Below are 8206 nucleotides of genomic sequence, written 5' to 3'. Positions count from 1 at the left end.
GAGGTCCCCGTGCCGGGATCGCAGCAGTCACAGTCCAGAGAGAGCGACCAACCGATCGAGGAGTGCGACAGGGCACTCCCCCGCCCCCCTTGTACGTAGGTAGGATCTATCGGCCGACAAAAGTTTGGCTGGAGGGATAACTTTCAGTAAATCGTAGCAAGGTAGCTGTTCTGCTAATTACAAAATCCTGAGCCCGAATTAGTTCGTCTGAGAATATTTTATCACCGGGTTCCCCACAAGCATTTGGTGTGGTAAACAGGTTTAGAAGTTGAGCCCATCTATTCGCGCTCCAGGCCAGTAGCAACGACACTTTTCGCCAGCCACACAAGGCCAACCAATGATCCCTGGCGCTAGGGTATCACTGCATTTAGGCGACTTATGACCTCGCGTACATACAAGTTCAACAGTGGGTGTGACGGGGAATGAGGAAAGGTGCAGCTGTCATATCTTTTCATATCGCCAAATCATATTGTTTCCTCGCGGCCCTGTAGCATATGCTTTGTGACCCGGTGGTTGGGGACCACTGGCATAGAGGTTTATAGGGCTCTCATTGGGTTGCATGCATATGTAACCCCCTGGGTCACCTCAGGCTCGCTCAGCTCGTTCTTGTCTAGGGGGAGCAGCCTTTGGCCCAGCCAAACTGGGTAATCCACTGGTGTGGATGCTGTGTGATGTCCCCGCATCGCCCAAAAACAGACAGTACACCATAAGCGATTAAATGAATACAATTTATAAAGGTTACTGTAACTAAGTGATTAATAATGATACAGTATATATGAAGAGAAAAAATAAAGAAAAGGCGCCAAACTTATCAAAGTCCAAACCACTTCGTGCACAACCGTTGGAGCTCAATTACTGAAGTCTTCTGGCCACCATTCGATCCCCTCCGAACTCCTCGACTCGCAGCTCAGGACCCTCTGAGTGGTCAACCAAGCACATCTAGCTTCATCCCCCCCCCCCTCCTCAGAGTACCTCCTGGACTCAGACCCCCGCTTGGGGTCCGTTCCTCGCCCAGTTTACAGCATTGCGTCCTCTCTCTCAACCCCCTCGCGCCGATCTGCCCAAAAGCCCATCAACAAAAGCTTACAGACTCAGAAGAAAGAACATTAATCCCCATTTGGTTTACAAAGGAATACAATTCTCATTATCAGTAAATTTTAACCCAAACAAGCTTCCAACAGTCTCTCGCAACAAAGAAGCATTCCTGCTAGTTAGCAAAACAAAGAAGCCCTTTTGATTACATACACAGTAACAAAGAAAAAAGAAGAAACCCCCTTTACACATATACAGGATGTGACACTGTAAGCACTTTTGCAGGTAAAGGGAAGACAAGTGCCCTAAAACTTCTGACCAACAATATGGAAACTCCGGACACATTGTTAAGAGTTATGTCAGGAATGGGACCTCTCCACAGAACTGATGGACAAACTGGAGGCATTTACATGTCTCCTGTATGCTCCAAAAGCATCGACCACAAAGGTCAATGAGCTCAAGTGCCAAAAAAGGTGAAATCGAAAGTCATCTACTCCCACCATGCAAGGACTGCTTAACAAAACATGCACAGTGAGCCAACAACCAGGCTGATATATGGAGAAGGCATTTGATAAGGTCCCACATAGAAGACTGGTGGGTAAAATCAAAGCTCAGGGCATCGGGGGGAAGGCATTGACATGGATAGAAAACTGGCTGGCAGATAGAAAGCAAAGGGTAGCGGTGAATGGGTGTTTCTCGGAATGGCAGGTGGTGACTAGTGGGGTGCCACAGGGCTCAGTATTTGGACCACAGCTGTTTACCATTTATGTTAACGATTTAGATGAAGGCATTGAGAATAACATCAGCAAGTTTGCTGATGATACTAAGCTGGGTGGCAGTGTGACATATGATGAGGATGTTAGGAGAATTCAGGGTGACTTGGATAGGCTGGGTCAGTGGTTAGATGCTTGGTAGATGACGTTTAATGTGAATAAGTGTGAGGTTATCCACTTTGGGCGTAAGAACAGGAAGGCAGATTATTATCTGAACGGTGTAGAGTTAGGTAAGGGAGAAATACAAAGAGATCTAGGAATCCTTGTTCAGTCACTGAAGGTGAACGAGCAAGTGCAGCAGGCAGTGAAGAAGGCTAATGGAATGTTGGCCTTTATTACAAAGGGAATCCTCTTGCATTTGTACAGAGCCCTGGTGAGACCACACCTGGAGTATTGTGTACAGTTTTGGTCTCCAGGGTTAAGGAAGGACATCCTGGCTGTAGAGGAAGTGCAGCGTAGATTCACGAGGTTAATTCCTGGGATGTCTGGACTGTCTTACGCAGAGAGGTTAGAGAGACTGGGCTTGTACATGCTGGAATTAAGGAGATTGAGAGGGGATTTGATTGAAACATATAAGATTATTAAGGGATTGGACAAGATAGAGGCAGGAAATATGTTCCAGATGCTGGGAGAGTCCAGTACCAGAGAGCATGGTTTGAGAATAAGGGGTAGGTCATTTAGGACAGAGTTAAGGAAAAACTTCTTCTCCCAGAGAGTTGTGGGAGTCTGGAATGCACTGCCTCGGAAGGTAGTGCAGGCCATTTCTCTGGATGCTTTCAAGAAGGAGCTAGATAGGTATCTTATGGATAGAGGAATCAAGGGATATGGGGACAAGGCAGGAACCGGGTATTGATAGTAATTGATCAGCCATGATCTCAAAATGGTGGTGCAGGCTCAAAGGGCCGAATGGTCTACTTCTGCACCTATTGTGTATTAAGATGTTTGGAGAAGGACCCACAAGTGCCAAGCCCTGTTGGCAGAGGATGGAAGATGGAGAGAGAAGAGGAAGCTGACCAGTTGGCGGTGCACTGGATGGAAGGCCAGCCAGCACCCAATGCCGGCCTGGATCTACTGGCCTGTAACTGTCCAAAAATTTGTTCACTCCCAAGATGTATGTGTATTGCAAATGGCCTCAGGTGTAGACTGGCAGACTGTGAGCACCAGGCATCCATCTCAGAGTGTGTAAAGTTCAAATGAAGATTTGGAAGACTTGGAAAATTATTATGATTATTAGTAGGTTATGAAAGTATGGAAAGCAGTCTTTGATTAAATACATACATTTTACAACTAAGTAAGGCTTAGGTTATGGCCGTGTGGAACCCCACATTTGAATTATTGTACTGTAATTCTATATGCTATGACAAAAGCTTAAGATTGTTTTGATTTGATAGAACAATATGGAAAATATCAGGATATTGATAAAACTCCAGAAATCTCTCCAAATGAGCTTGTTTACCTTTTGGGGGGGGGGGGGGTAACATTTTCTTCTGTACTGATGTTAATATGGAATATATACAAAAAGTGATTACTTATTTGAATTCCTGAATAAATTCTCTACAAATCCATGCGCTTATATATGTCCTAGGGTTTTTTATTGACTTTTCCAAAATAACCAACAGACAAATACCTTTCTAAAAATGAAATGATTCACTCTACTGAAATTGGTCACTGTACTGCAAGTGCCACCAATGACATAGTTTTCAATGCAGAATTTTATAACAACATTTGATGAGAAGTACTTGAACTCAGCTATCATTGTGGCAAATTTCAATGTTGAGGGATCACTGATGACAAGATACCACTAGGTTGAATATATATGTTGAACTTTATATTGGCCACTTTTCAGAAATGCTTATTTTATGGTAGTGTTGTGAAATACATGATAGCACATATTGGTGCAATGCTATCACATATTTTCTAACTCTAGAGATGTATACCTTGCCAAAAATCATTATGAGGATTATTCCCCTCAGATAGTACCGACCAATCCTACTGGCTCACTGACTATATGCTGTATATAAATGATTTAGATGATGGAACAGATGGCTTTGTTGCCAAGTTTGCAGATGATATGAAGATTGGTGGAAGGCAGGTAGCATTGAAGAAACAGGTAGAATGCAGGGGGACTTAGACAGATGAGGAGAATGGGCAAGAAAGTGACAAATGAAATACAATGTTGGAAAATGAATGGTTATGCAATTTGGCAGCAGAACTATTTTCTAAATGGGGAGAAAATCCAGGGGTCTGAGGTGCAGAGGGACTTGGGAGTCCTTGTGCAGAACACCCTGAAGGTTAACTTGCAGGTTGAGTCAGTGGTGAGGAAGGTAAATGCCATGTTAGCATTCATTTCAAGAGGTCTAGAATACAAGAGCAATGATGTGGTGCTGAGGCTTTATAAGGAACTGCTGAGGCCTCACCTTAAGTATTGTGAACAGTCTTGGGCCCCTCATCTTAGAAAAGATGTGCTATCATTGGAGAGGATCCAGAGGAGGTTCATAAGAGCGATCCCAGGAATGAAAGGGTTATCATATGAAGAACGTTTGATGGGTCTGTACTCCCCGGAATTCAGAAGGATGAGTGTGGAACTCATTGAATCCTTTTGAATATTGAAAGGCCTAGACAGATGTGGAAAGGATGTTTCCCATGGTGGGAGAGTATAAGACAAGAGGGCACAGCCTCAGGATAAGGGGTGCCCTTTCAAAACAGAGATGCAGAGAAATTTCTTTAGCAAAGGATGGTAAATTTGTGGAACTTGTTGCCACATGCAGCTGTGGAGGCCAGGTCATTGACTGTATTTAAGGCAGAGATCAATAGATACGATTTTACGTGGCATCAAAGGTTATGGGGAGAAGGCTGGAAACTGAGGTTGAGGAGGAAAATGAAGAAGGATCAGCCATGATTGATTGGCGGAGCAGACTCGATGGGCCAGATGGCCTCATTCTGCTCCTATGTCTTATGAATTATGGAGTCTGCTCCACCACTTCATCATGGTGGATCCACTTTCCCTCTCTACCCCATTCTGCTGCTGCCTTCTAGTGCTAATCAAGAATCTATCAAACTCTGCCTTAAATAGACTCAATGACCTGGGCTCCACAGCCACCTGTGACAATTAATTCCAGAGATTCAGCATTCTCTGACTAAAGAAATTCCTCTTCATCTCCATAGTAAATGGTCATCCCTCTATTCTGGGGTTGCGTCCTCTGGTCCTAGACTCCCCCACTATAGGAAACATGTTCTCCACATTCATTCCATCTAGGCCTTTCAACATTCAATAGGTTTCAATGAGATCCTCCCAACCCCCCCATTCTTCTAAATTCCATCAAACTCATCATATGATAAACCTTTTATTCCCAGAATAATTCTTGTGAACCTCCTCTGAACCTTCTCCAATGTCAGCACATCTTTTCTTAAATAAGAAGCCAAAAACTACTCACAAAACTCCGAGTGAGGTCTCACCAATGCCTTATAAAGCCTCAGCATTACATTCTTGCTTTTATATTTTAGTCCTTTCAAAATGAATGCTAACATTGCACTTGCCTTTCTCAGCACCAACTCAACCTGTAAGTTAACCTTTAGAGAATGCTGTGTGAGCACTCCCAAGTCCTTGGGTTTTTGAATAATTTGCCCATTTAGAAAATAGTCTACACTTTTATACCTTCTACCAAAGAACATGACCATACACTTCCAGACACTGTATTCCATCTGCCACTTCTTAGCTCATTCTCCTTATCTGTCTAAGTCCTTCTGCAGACATGCAATTTCCTCAACATTACCTGCCTCTCTGCCTATCTTCATATCATCATATATATCAGGAGGTGATAGAAAGGAGTTACAGGCAGATGGTCACATCGGGACCACAGGAGACAGATAAGTGGGTCACAGTCAGGAGGGGGAAAGGGGAAGAGTCAGGTACTACAGAGTACCCCTTGACAATAAGTACTCCTGCTTGAGTACTGTTGGGGGGAACAGCCTAACTAGGGGAATTGACAGTGGCTGTGCCTCTTGCACAGAGTCTGGCCCTGTGGTTCAGAAGGGTAGGGAAGGGAAAAGGAAGGCAGTAGTGATAGGGGACTCTATAGTTAGGGGGTCAGACAGGCGATTCTGTGGACGCAGGAAAGAAACTCGGATGGTAGTTTGCCTCCCAGGTGCCAGGGTCCAGGGATGTTTCAGATTGTGTCCAAGATATCCTGCAGTGGGAGGGAGAACAGCCAAAGGTCGTGGTACATATTGGTACCAATGACATTGGTAGGAAAAGGGAAGAGGTCCTGAAAAAAGACTACAGGGATTTAGGAAGGAAGTTGAGAAGCAGGACCACAAATGTAATAATCTTGGGATTACTGCCTGTGCCCTGTAACAGTGAAAATAAGAATAGAATGAGGTGGAGGATAAATGCGTGGCCGAGGGATTGGAGCAGGGGGCAGGGATTCAGATTTCTGGACCATTGGGACCACTTTTGGGGCAGGTGTGACCTGTACAAAAAGGATGGGTTGCACTTGAATCCTGGGGGACCAATATCCTGTCGTGGAGGGTATGCTAAGGCTATTGGGGAGAGTTTAAACTAGAAATGTTGGGGGGGTGGGAACTGAACTGAAGAGACTGGGGAAGAGGTGGTTGGCTCACAAATAGAGAAAGCTTGTAGATAGTGCGAGAGGATAGGCAGGTGATAGAGAAGGGATGTGCTCAGACTGAAGGTTTTAAATGTGTCTATTTTAACGCAAGGTGTATTGTGAACAAAGTGGATGAGCTTAGAGTGTGGATCAGTACTTGGAGATATGATGTGGTGGCCATTACAGAGACTTGGATGGCTCAGGGACATCAATGGTTACTTCAAGTGACAGGTTTTAGATGTTTCAGAAAGAGGTGGGGGCGTGGCACTGTTGAGCAGAGATAGTGTCATGGCTGCAGAAAAGGTGAATGCCATGGAGGGATTGTCTACGGAGTCGCTGTGGGTGGAGGTTAGGAACAGGAAGGAGTCAAAATTTTACTGTGTTTTTTATAGGCTGCTCAATAGTAATAGGGACATAGAGGAGCAGCTAGGGAAACAGATCCTGGAAAAGTGTAATAATAAGAGTTGTCGTGATGGGAGATTTTAATTTCCCAAATATCAACTGGCATCTTCCTAGAGCAGTGAGTTTAGATGGGATGGAGTTTGTTAGGTGTGTTCAGGAAGGTTCCTTGACACAATATGTAGATAAGCCTACAAGAGGAGAGGATGTACTTGATTTGGTATTGGGAAATGAACTTGGTCGGGTGTCGGATCTCTCAGTGGAAGAGCATTTTGGAGATAGTGATCATAATTCTATTTCCTTTACAATAGCATTGGAGAGAGATAGGAACGGACAAGTTAGAAAAGTGTTTAATTGGAGTAAGGGGAATTATGAGGTTATCAGGCAGGAAATTGGAAGCTTAAATTGGAAACAGATGTTCTTAGGGAAAAGTGCAGAAGAAATATGGCAAATGTTCAGGGGATATTTGTGTGGAGTTCTGCATAGGTACGTTCCAATGAGACAGGGAAGTTATAGTAGGGTACAGGAACCGTGGTGTACAAAGGCTGTAATAAATTTAGTCAAGAAGAAGAGAAAAGCTTACAAAAGGTTCAAAGAGCTAGGTAATGTTAGAGATCTAGAAGATTATAAGGCTACTAGGAAGGAGCTTAAGAAGGAAATTAGGAGAGCCAGAAGGGGAGGATTAAGGAAAACCCCAAGGCATTCTACAAGTACGTGAAGAGCAAGAGGATAAGAATAGGACTGATCAAGTGTGACAGTGGGAAAGTGTGTATGGAACCGGAGGAAATAGCAGACGTACTTAATGAATACTTCAGTATTCACTACAGAAAAGGATCTTGGTGATTGTCGGACTGACTTGCAGTGGACTGAAAAGCTTGAGCACATAGATATTAAGAAAGAGCATCAAGTTGGATAAGTCGCCGGGACCAGATGAGAATGACCTCAGGCTGCTCTGGGAGGCGAGGGAGGAGACGGCTGAGCCTCTGGTGATGATCTTTGCATCATCAAAGGGAGGACGGGAGAGGTTCTGGAGGATTGGAGGGTTGTGATGTTGTTCCTTTATTCAAGAAAGGGAGTAGCAATAGCCCAGGAAATTACAGACCAGTGAGTTTTACCTCAGTGGTTGGTAAGTTGATGGAGAAGATCCTGAGAGGCAGGATTTATGAACATTTGGAGAGGCATAATCATGGCTTTGTCAAGGGCGGGTCGTGCCTTATGAACCTGATTGAATTTTTTGAGGATGTGATGAAACACATTGATGAAGGAAGAGCAGTAGATGTAGTGTATATGGATTTCAGCAAGGCATTTAATAAGGAACCCCATGCAAGAATTATTGAGAAAGTAAGGATGTATGGGATTCAAGGAGACCCTGCTTTGTGGCTTCAGAACTGGCTT

Source organism: Hypanus sabinus, chromosome 10 (assembly GCF_030144855.1).
Source record: "Hypanus sabinus isolate sHypSab1 chromosome 10, sHypSab1.hap1, whole genome shotgun sequence".
Classification (NCBI taxonomy): Eukaryota; Metazoa; Chordata; class Chondrichthyes; order Myliobatiformes; family Dasyatidae; genus Hypanus; species Hypanus sabinus.
Note: the sequence above shows the minus strand (reverse complement) of the source record.